General features: G+C 44.0%; 1 protein-coding gene across 1 annotated transcript in view; it reads left to right on the top strand.

The window, feature by feature from the left end:
- Nucleotides 1-1376: 1376 nt before the first annotated feature.
- Nucleotides 1377-17848, top strand: part of LOC309619943 (uncharacterized protein) — a 471150-nt gene continuing 454678 nt past the window's right edge. Inside the window, exon 1 of the transcript XR_014239276.1 lies at nucleotides 1377-1899. The gene's annotated coding sequence lies outside the window, so the exon portion shown is untranslated. The remainder of the gene's footprint in view (nucleotides 1900-17848) is intronic.

Raw genomic sequence — 17848 nt, 5'->3', positions numbered from 1 at the left:
TTGACCTGGACTAGCTAGGTCTGCTAGGCGGTGGGGAGATGGCTCTGCTGTCTCAGATTTATGCTTTAATTTACCCAGCAGTTCTTTAAGCATGTGAGGGGCAAATATTCTTTAACCTGTGTTGAAAACTTTGGGCTTCTACTTTTTACTTTCAGCTGAAGTTGGAAACACTTCAGAGGGAGAAAAGATGTATGACAAAGAAGACACGTGATAAGTCTCTGTCTTTAAGGAACTTGCAATCAAGTCGAGGCATTTAAAACAGAAATACATGAAAAAAATAACTAAGAATTAAAAGCAGAAAATTAGGGAAGTAGCCCCTAAGCATTAGACAATAGTTTGGGGCAGGGCAGGTGAACTCTGGCTGGAAGGCTTAGGAAAGGAGCTGCAATTTGAGTAATTTATTTATTAATTGAAGTATAGTTGATTGACAATGTTGTGGTAATTTCTGCTGTACAGCAAAGTGAGACAGTTATACACACACACACACACACACACACACACACACACACATACTTTTTAATATTCTTTCCCATTATGGTTTAACCCAGGACAATTGAATATAAGTTCCCTGTGCTCTACAGTGGGACCTTGTTGTCCATCCGTCCTGTGTGTAATAGTTTGCATCTACCAACACCAAACTCCCAGTCCATGCCTCCCCCACCCAGGAGCTGCAGTTTGAAACACTGCAGATTTTGCAAGATGGGGAAGAGTAGGTAGGACATTATAGGCAGAGGGAAACAGGAAAAGTGTGAGATCAGTGTCTTCCCCATCCAGCATTTCAAAGATTGGTGATATTTATAAATTCCAAGAACTTGCTATTAGTGTAAAAGAATTCTAGGTGTATCCTGTCACTTTTTTTTTTTTTTTAATAGTAATTATTTATTTATTTATTTATTTTTATATTTATTTTTGGCTGTGTTGGGTCTTTGTTTCTGTGCGAGGGCTTTCTCTAGTTGCAGCAAACGGGGGTCACTCTTCATCGTGGTGCGAGGGCCTCTTCACTATCGCAGCCTCTCTTGTTGCGGAGCACAGGCTCCAGACGCGCAGGCTCAGTAGTTGTGGCTCACGGGCCTAGTTGCTCCGCAGCATGTGGGATCTTCCCAGACCAGGGCTCGAACCCGTGTCGCCTGCATTAGCAGGCAGATTCTCAACCACTGTGCCACCAGGGAAACCCCTATCCTGTCACTTTTGACCTTCTTCCTCCATCTATACTTTCCCCCTAAATTGCAATGAGCTAATTTTGAGAAAAGTCAGACTTTATAAAGGCCAGACTCCATTTGGGCCATCTCTTTCCTTTTAAACACAGTTGTAAAGTATACCAAGTTTTCGTCACTAATTATTTCTCTGAAAAAGAGAAATAATTAGTGACGAAAGAGAAATAATTAGTGACGAAAACTTGGTATACTTTACAACTGTGTTTAAAAGGAAAGAGATGGCCAACTGTTAAATGAAAAACAGAGAAAAAAAAAGGTGAAGGGAAAATGATCTAAGGAACCGAAATGTGTGTTTATTTTGTTTCTTGTTGGTTTTTTTGGCCCCCTTGGGATGGCAGGTACTGCGTCTTGAGAAGGACCACATATGTTGGTTTTCTGCTGTAGCCAGGACTTCCTACAAAGTACGGTATGGCCGTCCTCCGGCAGTGCAGCTGCATGGCCATTTTGCTTGTAGTCTTCAGCGTCTCCAAGTTCACACGTCTGAGGATGGCACCCTGCGACGTGGTTGGGCTGCTTCCATGGCCCCCACCCCTGCAACCCACCCAGCTCCTGGTGGGACCTGGGGCGGTGCTGGCGAGGACGCACTTTGCTCTCTTCTGCCCTGGCTAGCACACAGACCTTTCTGATCGCCTCCTGCTGGAACACAAACAGGGGATCCGTCTCTGCCTTGTTTCCCCAGTTACAGGTAATTAGCTCTGTGCTTTTGAATGCTAGTGCTTGAAATTGCGTGCTCTGCATCTGCCTTATTACGAAGCCGCTCGGCTGCCTCTAGACAGAACATCATCTAAATGAGATTTGCTCTCAAGTATCTGGTATGTGGGAGGAGGCAGCAAAGGAAACAGCGGATATTTCAGATCTATGGAAAAATATACAGCATGGCTGAATAATGGCATCCAGCACACTCACGAATTAAACACATCTTGATCTAATAGCCAGTGGTAAGGAGTAAGCATTTCTATTTTGAACTCTCATTTCAGAGGTGGGGTGAGCCATATAAATTTTCATAGCAGTGATTTGTTTATTTTATGATTTCCCGTCCTGACCCTTTTCTCTTTCCAGCTCTCCAAGAGGCAGGCTATTTGGCTTATCACTGGCTTATTTAAACTTGTGCAATTCAAATATGATTTTTTTTCAAAAAACAATTTGTCACGCATCCGGAGTCTCATTTTGATAAGGGCCTTCGGTGTATAGAACTGTACTAAGATTCCAAATACTAAGGTCTGTAAAGGAGTGTCTGTCTACAGGCCGTAAAGATTTTATCTCACATCTTTCCAGAATCTGGCTTTATTAGTACATTGGCGCCAATATCTGATGTAGGTTTTAATCCCGGCAGAGGTGGAGGGCCGGGGGGTGTCCATCCTAGTGTGCCCCAGCTTTCCTTCCCTCATCTTCACTTCCCCTTCCATGAGGGGCTTCACCTTACTTTCCTCAGGCCACAGATGTCTCCCGTCCACCCCTCCACCTGCCAGATTAAAAACAAGTTGTGTACATTGATAAATGATGGAAAAGACCTTTATATACATGTACAAATGTGCACATGAATTTCATCTTATGAAAGCTCTTCCTTGACATCTTATCTTCCTCCAGCCACCACCTGTTTCTCTTCTCCTGTGTGAAAAGGATGGCTAAATGGTCTCCCGAATTCACTTCCCCTTCCGTAGTGTGGAGATGTTGCTGGGAGTGGGTGTCCAGGTCAAGTCTGTTTTGTAGCCCTCTTGCCTTGAGGAGGGGTGTGGTGACTCATTTGCTGGTGAGATATGCGTGTCCCTTTGGGAATAGGTGGGGGGAGAGTGGAGCCACAAAGCAGGCGGAGCCTGGGTGTCCGGAGCGTCCTTGGAGGAAACCTTTCTGACAGCTAGGAACGCTGGACTGCGTTGGATTGGTACAAGAGTAAGAGTAAACTTGTATCCTAAAAGCCATTGAGACATGTGGACTTATTTGTTGTGGCAGCTCATGTTACTCTAACTCAGGGTTCAGCAGCCTACAGCCTGTGAGCCAGATTAGCCCGTTGCCTGTTCCTGTAAATAAAGTTTTGTTGGCGCTCAGCCACACTCATTCAGTCACATATTCCCGTGGCTGCTTTCCCACTACAACGGCGGACAGGAGTAGTTGTAACTGAGACCCTATGGCTGTTAAAGCTGTTTACTGCCTGACCCTTTGCAGAAAAAGTTTGCAACCAGTGCTCTAATATTTGAGCCTCAGATGTCTGCTGAGAATGCAACACCAGGTGCATGAGAAATACCTCCTGGTACTGTTGAGAGCAGAGGACAACCCCCCATGGACCTGGCCCTTCATTTACTGACATGAGGTCCCCAAAGCCTCCGAACTTCCCCTACCCCCTACACACAGACACACACACAGACACACACAGTCTTAGGGGTGAGAAAACCCAAGGGAAGAACACGCTAACACACCTTTGTTTATCTAAAGGGATTGTCTATCTAATCGATGGCTCTCCAACTTGAATGTGCATCAGAGCCATCTGAAGGGCTTGCTAAACACAGATTGCAGGGCCCCACCCCTGGGGTTTCTGATTTGGCCCGTCTGGGGTGGGGCCTGAGACTCTGCATTTCCCACACGCTCCCAGGTGGTACCAGGAACCACACCTTGGGGGCCACTCACCTATGTTGTTCTGTAAGACTATGCTTTGCACTGGAGTGGACATAAAGTAAAATTTTTTTTCTTGCTCATGATTGGGTCAGAGGGGAGAGTTTGTTTTAGGAGTAAGGTATAATACTTTATGGAGAACTACAGAGCACCTTTTCTGCTCGTCCAAGTAGGGGTGTGAGTTTTGTGACTCTGCTACTCTAAAAGTTTTTAATTAAAAATTTTTTTTCAGTACTTGTGATTTTTCTAAAGCAATGATTACTTGAGAATAACCAAAACCATACAGTAGGATGATCATCCACAGTTTGCTTAAAGCTAACCTAACCACAGACCAGTAAGCACGTGAACAAACACAAACAGCCAGCAGGGTAGCAGCAGGCCGCCGGGCCTGTGTGGGATGCGACCTTGGGTGTTGAGGCACCTGGAAGGTACCACACATGTGTCTATGGGACTGTCTCAGCCCCAGTGTCTCCAGGACCTTCTCCTTGGGACCCTCTCCTCTTTTCTCCTCCCGGCTGCTCTTCTCCTTCTAAGGTAGACCCTGTATGTTTTGTGTTGGCCAGGTTTCTTCTCAGAGAGTGACATGGTGCAGGCCCTGGAGGTGGGGCTCAGATCGAAAGTCTTCTCATTTTTGCCAAAACTGTTACCGAGTCCAGACTCGTTCCGCTCACTGCACGACAGGCCAGTAAATCGGGAGACGAGGTGTTGAGGCAAGGAATAATGACTTCATTTGGAAAGCCAGGACTCCGAGAAGATGGCAGACTAATGTCCTAGAAAACCATCTTACCCAAGTCAGAATTCAGGCTTCTTTTAGTATACTAAAAGGGGAGGGGCTGTGGTTGGTTCTTGCAAACTTCTTGGTGTCGGAATCCTTCGTTCTTGCAGCTGTCCACGTAGGTTAGGTCACAATGTTCCTATAATCCTCCAACAAGACAAATGTTATCCTCTGTTCTGAAACTTTTAATCGCTATATGAATGGAAAAGTGTTATACCGTTAAAGGTCATAGCCTTGAGAATGGGCTGTCCTATATATTTCACGGTATGGGCAACATTCTTAACTGGAAGCAAAGACGATAGAATACAAAGGTTAAAGTAAAAGAAAGCAATCTAATATAGAGTCACATTTGTTCTTCCCTATTACAGAACCACTGGTGGCATCTCAGCAGAGGTCTTGCAATCGAGGAAATGCAGGTGGTAGACTTTAAAATCACATGTTGGGCAAAGGTGCAGGGAGGGGAGAAGAAGAGGGACATGGAGGGATGGCGAGAGAGAGGGAGGGACAGAAGGGGAGAGATTTGGGGCAGGGAGAATATTCTTCACTTGGTACATCAAGCCTCATGCATGTGGCTATACCCTGAGTCTCCCCATCAACCACCCCCATAGCAGCAGTGGTGGTTTCAGTTAAAAGCTTCCCACCTGCTCTTTCACTGGCGGTTTCTATTTAACTATTTCACGTGTGGCTTAAATAACCAGAACTTGGTATTAAAAAAATTGTGTCCGGACTTCCCTGGTGACGCAGCGGTTAAGAATCTGCCTGCCAGTGCAGAGGACATGGGTTCGAGCCCTGGTCCTCGAAGATCCCACATGCCGCGGGGCAAATAAGCCCGTGCGCCACGACTACTGAGTCTGTGCTCCAGAGCCCACGAGCCACAACTACTGAAGCCCGCGCGCCTAGAGCCCAAGCTCTGCAACAAGAGAAGCCACCACAATGAGACGTCTACACACCGCAACGAAGAGTAGCCCCCACTCGCCACAACTAGAGAAAGCCGCGCACAGCAACAAAGACCCAATGCCGCCAAAAATAAATAATAAATAAATAAATTAATTAAAAAAAATTGTGTCCTTCTAATGCATTAATGAATTATATACCGGGTGCCATGTTAAGTTCATGCTAATTACATCTTCTCTGCCTGTAAATTTCATAAAGACAGACACTGTGTTTCTTTGGCAGGGTCCATAGGGTAGAAAATGGTGCTGGACCTTGGGGGGTTTAACTTGAATGAGGTCTAGAAATTTGCCTGATGATTTCCATTACCTAATGGGCCAAGCAGATCTCTTATCAAAAAAAGACTGTCTACTTTGTCATTACGATAATTTCCTGCTGTGGTTTTAGCATAGGTGTCTAGCGCCCCCTTTGCCACCACAGTAAAGGTTGAGATCAGGGGTTAGTAAACATTTTTCTGTAAAGGGCCATGTACATATTTGCAGCTTCTCAATTCTGCCATGCTAGTGTGAAAGCAAGCAAAGACAAGTTAATGGCTCTGGCTGTGTTTCAGTAAAACTTTATTTACAAAAACAGACAGCACCGGATTTGGCCTGCGCATCCGTAGCCTGCCTTCCCCTGGTTTAGTCAGTGCATACAGGTCACCTAGGGAACTTGTTAAAGTGAAGTTTATGGTTCAGTAGATGAGAGGTGGCGGAGAGAGATTCTGTGTTTCTAACAAGCTCCCAGGAGATGCTGTTGCTGCTGCCTCTTAAACCACACTCTGAGTGTGGAGGCTATAGGTAACATCTGCTTTTTGTAGATAGATTGGGCAGTTGCAAGCAACCAGGAGAGGCTGGTGATGATTCCAGTGAGCTGCACAATTTTACAGAATTTCAGAGAGAGAGAGCCTCAAAAGCTGTATCTAAACTCGGAAGAAGACTGTGGGAATGATGCTTTATTTACTAGTGTCTTCTAACCAAACCAAACCTGTGAACATTGGGTATTGCTTCTCAGGTGTCCTGGAACCCATTTACTTTAGAAACCTTTCCAGAAGAATTCAGGTAATTAAAAGGGAGCCTAGTTTTCTGTGTGACCTTGGATCTATCACTTGACCTTCCAACACCTGGGGGCAATGCAGATGTACTTATCAAATTGTGTCAAGACAGGATCTTACTGGAAAACAGATGTTGGGTCAGCATTTCCCACATGTGGGAGAGCTGAAATCCTGCAGGTAGCTCATAGTCGACCTATTTATAATGATGACTTTTCCAAATACGAGAGCTTGAATACAAAGGACTAATTGCTTTCAGATTTGGGAAAGGTTAAAAAAAAAAAAACCCAACAAAAAACCTTGCCAGAGCAAGAACAACTGTAGAAACTGTAACAAACTATGAAACTGTCTTTAACTCACTATCTTTAGTTGTTGTCTTTCTAAAGTATGAAACTATCTTTAAAAGGATAAGCTTTCCTAAAAGGCTTCCTCCAAGCGTTTACAGTGACTTGTGCTCGGACCACACCGCATACTCGATAGTGCAATATGGTTCCGCTCATTGGAATCATCACCGGCCTTCCCCACCCTTCCTCCCCTGCCCTTCCACCTCTGCCCAGTTCCAGTAATTCTTTCCATATGGAAATGAGACGCTGCCAAATTTGAGAGACCCCTTTCTCTGGTGGATTGTTGGAATCAATTCCATGTGTATAACTTATCTGGCAGTTTTTACGACATGTGGCCAAGGGGTCTGGGATTATTTTAAGTTTCAGGTTTTAAAAATAACAGGCAATTTTGACCCTCTTGGAGGATTTGCTACTACTGGGCACTCTCCTGGGACATTCAGGTAGGGATCAGGTTTCCTCCTGTCGTTTCCAAGCCCTCTCCCAAGGAAAAAGACTTTATGTTGGCGACTGTTTGTATAAGGCATTTGTTTTGGTTGACCTTTCATCTGCTGTGTTAATGGTGTGGAAGGGGCTGCCTGGGTAATAATGTTCTAGCTGTGGCTCCTTCTAGGTTTGGGTCCCCCTCAGAGGAAGCGTGGCCTCAGGGTTAGACCCGGAAAATGTCTCAACAGATAGTCTTATGGCCTCCCTCTGTTTCCGATGTGCCTGCCCTTCGTGTAGCCATTTTCACGTTTTGTAGAACATATGTAAAGTGTTGTATCTTACAAGGGAGTGTTGGTGATAAAAGCGTGGTTGTTTATTGGAGCATGACAACCCCAGCAATGCCTGGCTTTGGGAGGCCCCATAGAAGTTGACAGATTGCCTTCAACTTGTACTTCTGAGAGCAAAGGGGCACAAAGTGGGGAAGCAGAATTCTCTCAGAAGAGAAGGGAGTGCTGTGAGACTCCCCGCGAAAGAGCAGAGATCGATAGCTATTTTGCTTTGACTTTCTGTGGAAAGTTCACTCCATAGACTAGAGTCAAAGACATTTTCTTCTAGGTACCACAAAAGGTGAAAGGGTCGCTTGTGCTTTTGGCGCTGCCTGAGTATTTTGGCTGTGGACACTGGCCAGTGTCAGGCTAGGGGAAGTCTTTATAAAATAGCGTGTGTATGAAAATTTTATACTCTTGAAATGAATCCCTTATTATTTGTTTAATCTTGGCTCCACCACCAACATCTGAGTCTTAGTTTCACATTAAAAAATAATCTACCTTGAATGCTTCTTTTGAGAAAGAATATACAGATAGAAGCATCTGTCATGCAGCTAGGTTCAAATAAACAGTAACCATTGGCTATAAGTCATTTTGAATTAATCATATATGCAATTCAGAAGATTTCTCCTGGTTAAGAGGAGAAAAAATAGCATGAGGGTGTCTGTTTCCTTTTAACTTTTGCTGTTTATAGTGATGGCATTTCTTGAATTGATCGTCTCTGTGGTAGGCTGTCTGGGCTAGAACACTCTGGGTTGGGCTACTCATTGTCCTGGGTAAACGTGGGAAATGCAGGAGTTACGTGCAAATGTGCCGATACATTTAATAATGAGTTTTGAGGACTTCTGAAGAACTGGAGGAATGTGGGGTTAGATGCTTTTGGAGGCTCAGGTGAAGGACCCAGCTTCTAGGAGATCCCAGGAGCAGCAGAGTTCTTGGGTCTGGTAGGTGGATGCCAGCACGTGTGTATATCCCACAAGAGGAAGAGCAGAGGAGACACAGAATCATAGGTCCCACTGGCGAGCAGGCTTCTGTTCAGACTTTGCCCAGGTGGCCCTAGAGGACAGGACTGGCCACGTTTTATCAATTCTGAAATGTACATTTTTGTAGGATATCACGTTCTGAAATCAGACTGCTTCTCACGATCAGCCACGTCTCATAATTATTGGCATCTTTTTCTTCTTATGTAAAATAAAGGTGTGTCTTGTAGTCGAAACCCTCTTGTGTTTGGTGAAATGTGGTAGATTTGGGCTCCTTAAGTTGGAATGAGAAGGCAATAAAATGAATTACTTCCGTCTTCTGGAATCAGAGGGCCAGAGAGAAAGAAGATGAAACATTTGTGTTTTCCCCAGCTGACAGTTCTGCTCAAGGCAGAGAGGAAAGGTCAGCGTTCCTTTATCTAGAGCTGTGGTTCTAAAGGGGGGTTCCGGAGCAGCACCACCATCACCTGGGACCTCGTGAATCAGAAACTCTGGGGGCAGCCCCACAGGCTGGGTTTGAACAAGCCCTCCAGGGGATCCTGACGCACAGTCAATTTGAGAACCGCTGAACCGGGGCTCCCACAGTTGTTTTCCTGGAGGGGTGTTGTCAGAAGCATCCGGCGTGGGATCTTTAGTGTTCCTCCTCCCCTCACTTCACCTTCAGTCCGGATGGAGCCGTTCCCTCCTTTGTAATTATCTGTCCTTCCTGCGTCACGTGGTACTACGCTCTCTTTTCTCATCCCACCTCTTCCGTGACTTGTTTTGCAGGCTCCCCCTTCCGTCCGGCCCTTAAATGGTGTTCTTCCGCAGGTCTGGTCTGTGTCACCTTTCTTTTTTCACTCTGCACTCTTTCACTGGCCAGTCCTCTTGATGCCAGCGGTTTCAACCCACTTCTCTGGCAATGGCTCTGGCATTTCTCTCTCTAGTCTGGGTCTTTGCTGCCCCTACCCGCATACCCATGAACGTTCACAGGTACCTCACACGCAACCCATTAAAACGGCCCTCCTTGTCTTCCTCCTCAGACCAACTTTTTTCTTCCTGATTTCTTTCTTAGTGAGTAGTTCCAGCATCTCACTTATTGCTTAAGGTGAAAACTTGGGTATTTTTGTACGTCTCCCTCTCTCTCAGGACTAACATTCATTACCCACCATCACGTCGCTCCTACCTCTTAATATCTCTCCAAGGCATTCTGCCCTCTCCGTGTCCACTCCCTGTGACCCTAACTGGGTCTCTTATTATCCTTTGGAATATTGTGTGGCTCTCCCTCTGTTTTTTCCTGCCTCCGGGCTTACTCCAATCCCATTTAATCTCTCCATGTTGGTCAGATTAGAGTGACATTTCTCATGTGCAAAACTGGTGATGAGATTCCTTTATTAAACAGTCTTTAATGTCTTCTCATTCGCTCAGCGATATTTCCCAGTCCAGATCCCTTCCGGAGCTCTGCTCTTACGAGATTGTCACCTAAGTTTGGGAACTGCTGCTTAAAGTTTTTCCCTTTGGAAACTCATAATCACCTTTGGCATTTTAAATGTTTTGGAAAGTCCTGTCGTCAAGAAACTCATTTAGGTTTGACCGGGCATTTCTCATGGTCTTGGTTGACCTTGCACCTCCCACATGTCAACCTTGTAACACCCCGTGGCATTTGTGTCCTCAGTGCCTTCTGGGAGAGGCTGTACTTTCCATGAGGCTGCTCATGAGCTGACCCCAGCTTGCTCTTTGGCCTCATTTCCCGTAGCTCCCCGATCACATTTTTACTGGTAGTGATTTTGAAGTCTAATTTCCTAGAAATGTCATGTTACTTCATGCTCTTGGACTTTTAGCCTTTGCTTTGACCTCTGGATGCAGTGCCCTCCATCCTCCTTGCCCCCTGGGGAATTTCTTCTTGTCATTCAGATCTCAGCTCGACTACCTTCTCCTTCAGGAAGCCTTCCCTGACTCCTCTAGACACAGTTGGCACCCCTGTCTGGCACCTTTGTGTCTTGTTTACACTTTTATCATCGTCATCTCCTTACAGAGTGTACCCTTCTTGAGCACAATGACATTGGTCCAGCAGAGTGTCTACATAGCACAGATGTTCAGTAAAGACTATTTGTTGTGAAATGAGAATGTGAGTAAGTGATTGAGTAACGGCACTTTCTGGCTGTAACGATGTTAAGAGCTACTCCTTGTAAGACACTTACTGCGCAGGAGGGCTGTTTTAGACACACCGTCTATGTTAACTCATGTAATCCTCCTGCTGCCCCTATGTGGTGGGCACTAGTGTTATTATCCCCATTGTTCAGATGGGCTGAACGTGAAGGATGTTTGGTATGGCCAGCCTGTTTTCTGCAGGGGAAGGTGAAGGGGAGCGCTCATCCCTGTGAGGACATTGTGGGGGAAGGAACAGATATCTTTAGGAGGCACTTCTCTAGAGAAGCAGAATAGATACCTGGAATGATCTTTTTTTTTCTTATTGAAAAGGAAGAATTTCTCAGTCTCCCCTAAGAAAATGAGTACTTCCATTTTGTTAAGTAATCGGCTGCTCGGTGTTACTTGCAACTTGCTGGCAAATTTAATATATAGTTTCCTGAGCTGTTAGTGCTGAGGGTCTTCTTTTAAATGGAACGGGTCGTTTGGTAGCAGTGGTTTTCAGCTGGGGGCGATCATGCCCCCAAGGAGACACTGGGTAATGTCTGGAGACATTTTCTGTTGTCACAACTTGGGGGAGAGGGTGCTCCTGGCATCTAGTGGGCGGAGGCCAGGGACGCTGCTCAGCGTCCTACAGTGCCCGGGACGGCCCCCCAACCCCGTGGCCCCGGCACCACAATAAAGGGTGATTTGGCCCAAATGTCCCCAGTGATGAGTTGAGAAAAACTTGAAAAAAGTTGATGGTTATAGGTTCAAACTTACAGTGAAAGAGAAATTAAACAGAAAACTTGGAGGTCTAAACAAAGCAATGGGAAGCGGCAAATAAGGCCTCGTCAGAAGTGGGCTGTGTGGGAGTCCCTAAGTTTTAATGAGCACAGCACAATAAAAGTCATAAAACTAAAGGAAGGTGACCCCCCCAGCACTCCATTCAGTATTGGCAAAGGAAAGCAAAAAAGCCCCCAGCCTTGAAAGGTAGGATTAAGGAAGTTAGTTACTTGCAAGAGACCTTTAGACTATTTACACTTGTTCCTGGAAATCTACAAAAAACATACACTGAAGAATTTTCTCTAAATGTCATTCTTAAGGCAGTGTCCTAGAAATGTCATTCTTGAAGAAATGTCCCAGAATGATACTAGCAGGAAAAAAGATTGCTTTCAATAAATAGGAAAAGGGGAGTCAGATGCATGACCAATGTGTGTCAGATCTGATGGGTCCAAGATGTATAAGACTTGGCAAAGAAATGGAAACTGTAAAATATCTTTAAGTATATTAGGGAAAGGAGGCCAACCGGAAGAGACATCTCCACATTGGGCAAACATAAAAGGAGGTGTTTGTGACAGTCTGTTGCATGGGGGAAGAAAATACTAGACCATTTTGAAAGAATAAACAATACATGTCAATGTCAGAAAGTCTTTAGCATTGTCAACATGCATACAGGTCCTTCCTTGTGCTCACACCCAAGCTGTGTGGTAGATGTCCCGCGTCAGAAGCAGGAGGAGAGGTAATCCGAGGACAGAGCGCCCAGAACACTGGCACGTGTCTGGCCTCGCTCACGTGTGGGCAGGCTGATCTAGGGATTATGTCGTTAAGTTTTTGGAGAGCCAACCTCCACAGGACATTTGAATAGCTTAAAAAGAAGTCTGAAAACACACAACCTGTTAAAACCAAGCGTACTCCTCCAAGCACAGCGAACCGCAAGAAAATATCTGATTTGTATTTGTTGTTTGCTATATTGTGAGGTCAAAACGTTGTCCCTGTCACATCTGGCAAAAAGTTGACCACCCCCAAAAAAATAAATAAAAACGATCAAGAAGACTATATGGTTTTATGTCCAAGTTTGATAATGATAGATGTTTTCCTATGTACGTATTTTTGTGCTGTGCTATATTCCTGAGCGGCAGTAGTACTGCTAAGTCATTTGGAAATACATAAATAAGCATACTGCAGATGCACACTCCGGCTTGACCATTCAGGAGCCTTGTGGTCTACGACAAGGCACTTGTGTTTCTTTCTGGTGACTGATTGTTTTTTACGCTAAGCTTTGTTGATGTGTAATTTGCATCCAGTCAAACACATCCACTTTAAGTATATGATTTGAGATTTGACAAACGCTTATAACCATGTAATCACCATCACAATCATGATATAGAATTGTTCCGTCACCCTCCCAAAGTTCTCTCTTGTCCCTTTGTGGTCAGGCCCTCCCCCTCCTAGCTTCTGGCAGCCACCCATCTCATCTCTGTCCACAGTTTTGCCGCTTCCGAAATCTCATGGAAAGTAAATCATACAGAATGAGGCTTTGGTGTCTGGCTTCTTTCCCTTGGCATAACACCTCTGAGGGTCGTCCAATTTGTTGAGAGCATCAGTGGTCTTTTCTTTTTACTGTTGCGTAGTCTTCCCTTGTATGGATGTACTTACTGTAGTTTGTTTATCCGCCCGTCAGTTGAAGGACATTGGGTTGTTTCCAGGTTTGAGTGACTATGAATAAAGTCACTGCATACATGTACACCTGTGTCTTGGCGTGAACACGTGATTTCATTTCACTTGTATACATCCCCAGGAGTGTGATTGCTGCCTCGTGCGTTAAATGAGTGTTCAGCTGTGTAAGAAACCCACCAAACTGTTTTCCAAAGTTGCTGTGCTGTTTTACTTTCCTACCAGCAGTGAGTCACAGTTGCTCTACCTCCTTGCCAGTCTGGGTACGGTCGGTTTAAAAAAGTTATCCATTTAATAGTGGTATTTTATTGTGATTTTAATTTGCAGTTCCCTAATGGCTAAAGATGCTAAACATTTTCTCCTGTGTTTATAGGCCATCTTTATCTGTTCTTGGGTGAAGTGCACTTATGCTTATTGAGCGTCTATATATATACATGCAGAATGACATTTGTGTTGATAGGATTTTGTTTTTTAGTATTAAAGTGAAATAATGCAAATGAATTTTTTTCCTTTTTTTTTTTTTTTTTTAAAACCCCATGCCTGGTACATAGCTTTTCCTTAACTAGAACCTGTTTGTTTGTTTGTTTGTTTTAAAATAAATGGATGGTTATTGGACAAAGAGTGACTTAGGGGTTATGAAAATTTGACAAACTGAATGATGCTTTTTTCTCAGTTTTTCATGAGGGTGGACCTGGAGCCCCAGGTCTAAAGATCTGTGGAGGAAGGGAGGTGGAAAGGGGGTGATGAAAACTTGGATGTGGAGATGGATAGCTGGAGAATGTTCCAAAGAGCTGAGCAAGTTTGCCACACAAAGAAATCAGCCCTTAGCACATGGGCAACCAGCAATCATTGAGGATGTGAAGATGAGAATGTCATCGTTAGATCTGAGTTTCAGAAATGCAAGTGGGACAGTCCTCTACCATTTAACCTGTTTTCCCTGTGTGCTCTTGAGTGTGTCAATACGAGCAGCATCCTGTTTAAGTCAAGACAGTTATCATTTCAAAACCTACAAAGTATGGAGGGGTCAACTCTGTAGACTTCTACAAAAATGATCATCATGCCAGGCATAGTTACCTCTATGGGGTTGATAAAGCTCCATGGACCCAGATTATCTTCTGCATGAACGCAGCACAAGACCTGAAGACGCCACCATTTGTCCTTGACATCTGACCTTAATCATCTTCACTTGGTCGCCTATCGTTCTGTTACATGAATGCAGGATGACATATTATGTCAGTCTTTTTTGTATGCTCTTTATTTCTCCTGTTTCCTTTTTGCAATCATAGCTGTTGTAATTCCCCATGGAGGCATAAATATATTCTGATTATAAGCAATACTGCTAAAAAGTATGTGCACTAAAAATAGGAAGTCTCAGCACATTCAGCACATTTTGATTCAACACATATCATTGGAGCACCTATTGCCAGGAATTCCCATGCACTGCACTTAATATTTGGGATAAATATATCCATGTATAAAACATGCAGAGGTGCCCAAGGAACGTGGATCTGCATGCTAGTGGAGGGAGAGAGGCAACGCATGACAATAACAAATAACAGAATTATATGCTATGTTAGAAGATTGTAAGTGCTCTGTGGAAGAGCTCTTTAAAATGCTTCTGTGTGGGGCTTCCCTGGTGGCGCAGTGGTTGAGAATCTGCCTGCCGATGCAGGGGACACGGGTTCGAGCCCTGGTCTGGGAAGATCCTACATGCCGCGGAGCAACTAGGCCCGTGAGCCACAACTACTGAGCCTGCGCGTCTGGAGCCTGTGCTCCGCAACAAGAGAGGCCGCGATAGTGAGAGGCCCGCGCACCGCGATGAAGAGTGGCCCCCACTTGCCGCAACTAGAGAAAGCCCTTGCACAGAAATGAAGACCCAACACAGCCAAAAATAAATAAATAAATTAATTAATTAAAAAAAAAAATGCTCCTGTGTGGCTTGGGTAGAGTTGTGACCCTTGTGCTCTTCCATGGCCAGGGCCATTTACGCCACAACTGGGATTTGGTCCTCATGGGACAGGACAGAGAGCTGTGAAGCTGTGACAGCGAGAAAGGGTCAGGGGCGTGAAGAGGTAGGGAGCTTGGGAGGCTGTCTGCACAGGGTGTTGGAGGTGGACATGCCATCCACAATGGAAAAAGGAGCCTCCTGCCTCCCATTGGAAAAGCTATTTGTGCTCTCCTGATTTCAGGATAATTTCACACCGAAGCTTCTCAGGGGCTGGGTGTGGGGAAGTTGAAACAGAATTTTCAGACGTAAATACTGGCTGTAATGAAGTCTGATTGCTGTGTCTGTAAGTGCAGATCGAGACCTTCTATAACAGAAGACCTGAAACGGCCCCTGATGAAGCTCAAGCATAAATTGATCTTTTTGTTGTGTTGTTTTTAATTCCACCTACAAGTAAGAGTTTCTTGACATGTTACTTTTGGGTATTTCACAACTTAATTTGGTTACGCAGAATGTTCTTTTGCTTTCCCTCTCTTTTTTGGTAATAAAACACGCCTGGCTGTTCCTTCAGGGGCAATTCTGCCTCTGTCCTGTTGCTACTTGTGCTTTGAATATTCCTGAAGAGAGAGGGTTCACTTGGCAGGCGTACATTATGAATGACCTGGTTTGAAAAAGAACTCCTCCCCACAAACACATTAATTTCTAGAATGTAGGCAGGCTCTGTTGGGTGATACAGTTTTCATCTGACACATAAAACATGCCAACAGATTTTTTTTTTCTCTTACAAGCAGAATAGAATCTTGTAATGCCATAAGCCATCAGATACTTCTGCTTTCCAAGTTTGAATTACTCCTTTTCCTCTTGAAGCTAATGATTTTATTAGGATGAAGGTTTTCTGCGTATAATAGATTTCTTTGCTCCTTTGCAGAGTTTGAGTGGTGTGTAATTGAGCCTTTAGGTAATTAGCTGTTGCCGATATGCTAGGTGCTAGGGATATCAGATGCAATTCCACCCCCTCTCATTATATTGTGTGCACTGGCCCATGGGTAGGAGTTTGCCAACCCTTGGTGAAGATGATGAGAAACAATATAAAATGTCAGTTAAAAGCCAGAACTTAAGAATCAAATACACCTGGGTTTGTATTCCCATTTTTTTTTTTTTTTTTTTTTTTTTCCATTACTTGCTGTGTGATTTTGGGCAGGGAATTAACCTTTCTTTGTTTCAGTTTGGGTTTGCTCATCTTTTTAAAGAAGACAGGGACAATAATGCTGATTTTGCCAGGTTTTATAAGGATTAATAATAATATGTGTAAAGCATTTATCCTGGTTCCTGGCATATTATAAATGATGTCATTGGTAGAAAATAATTGTGTTAAATTATTTAGAGCTTTAAATTTTAAATATGAAATATTAAGGTCTACTTATGTTCCAGTATCTTATTGTTCTTAGACTTTGTCTCTGGATCCTCAGATATACAGGCAAATAAATAGCACATATACCCAGGCTGCCCCAGCACATGAGGACAAGTGATGAATATGGGAAGTCAGTTTGCTTGTGGCAGAAACAGAGTTGTCATATAACTTGAATTCAGCACCACTTAAGAAGTCCTTGTTTATCAGGAAAAAAGTCTGAAAAAGTTCTCAAAGTCCTTTGCCCATTCTTCTGTTTTACTGTGTGCCTGTGTAGCCGAAGGTACAGGTGGACCTACTCTCCCTGGTGATTTGATGCCATCTAGTAACATAGCTGAGGGATGAAATGCAACGTGAGTCTCTAAAGTGTTTCTTTTGTTTTTAAGGTTCAAAAACAAATAAAACATGATGCCTTTGACAATTATTAAAGACCATAGCTGAGTCTGTGTTGTGGGCATAAGATCTTTGCTTTCAAAGAACAGAGCTTTGCAAAGTTTTCTCATGTCTACCGGAAAAATGTATTTTGGTGTTATTTACAAATACAATTATTTTCTCCCAGGTCCTATCTTAGTCCTAATTTTTGCAGAAAAGACATATTCAGAAGCGTCAACCTTTTCCCCAGACTGTTGTTCTTTCATTGCCATGCATCTGTTTCACTTGTATTTAAGAAAGGCAGTTAATCTCAAGATGTAGCTAACAAAGAAGAGCGTGTATCTTTGATGATGGCATCAAACTTTTTTTTTTTTAACCACCATCCACCCAGTGTCCCCTCCACTTGTATGTGCATTTAGAGTTGGCTGCACCTTGTTTGGTCACTGCTGTAGAAGTCCAGAAAAGATTTTCTTCCCCTCTTTCCCCTTGGGTTGCGGTTGCCATCACATTTAAAGAGGCATTGCTGCATGTGTAAGAATAAGCTCAGTTCCTACTCATCCTTAAGTATCAAGCTCAGGGGTCTTTGCCTCCAGAAAGCCTTCCTGATCGTTCCATCCACCTGGTTTTGTTCGGAGGCTCTTGTGGGTCCCCCACCACAAGCTCTGCTTGCTTCTCCTATGGGATCACTATGGTACGAATATTACCTGTGAGTCCTTTGCGTTCAGGTTCTGTGCTTTCCATGGCTGGAATAAAGTAGGAACTTAATGTATTTCTGAATGCATCAGCAGAGCTCTTGAGAGTTCTGTGCTCGATTAAATCATTATTATTTTAAATGAGATAATTCATGTATAGCAGTCACATAGTGTCAGGCACCTAGTAAGTACTTGGCTAGTTTTTATATTAGTTGGGA

Source organism: Balaenoptera borealis (assembly GCF_965194805.1).
Source record: "Balaenoptera borealis genome assembly, chromosome: X".
In the NCBI taxonomy this organism is placed as follows: Eukaryota; Metazoa; Chordata; class Mammalia; order Artiodactyla; family Balaenopteridae; genus Balaenoptera; species Balaenoptera borealis.
This window is presented reverse-complemented; position numbering and strand designations above follow the sequence as displayed.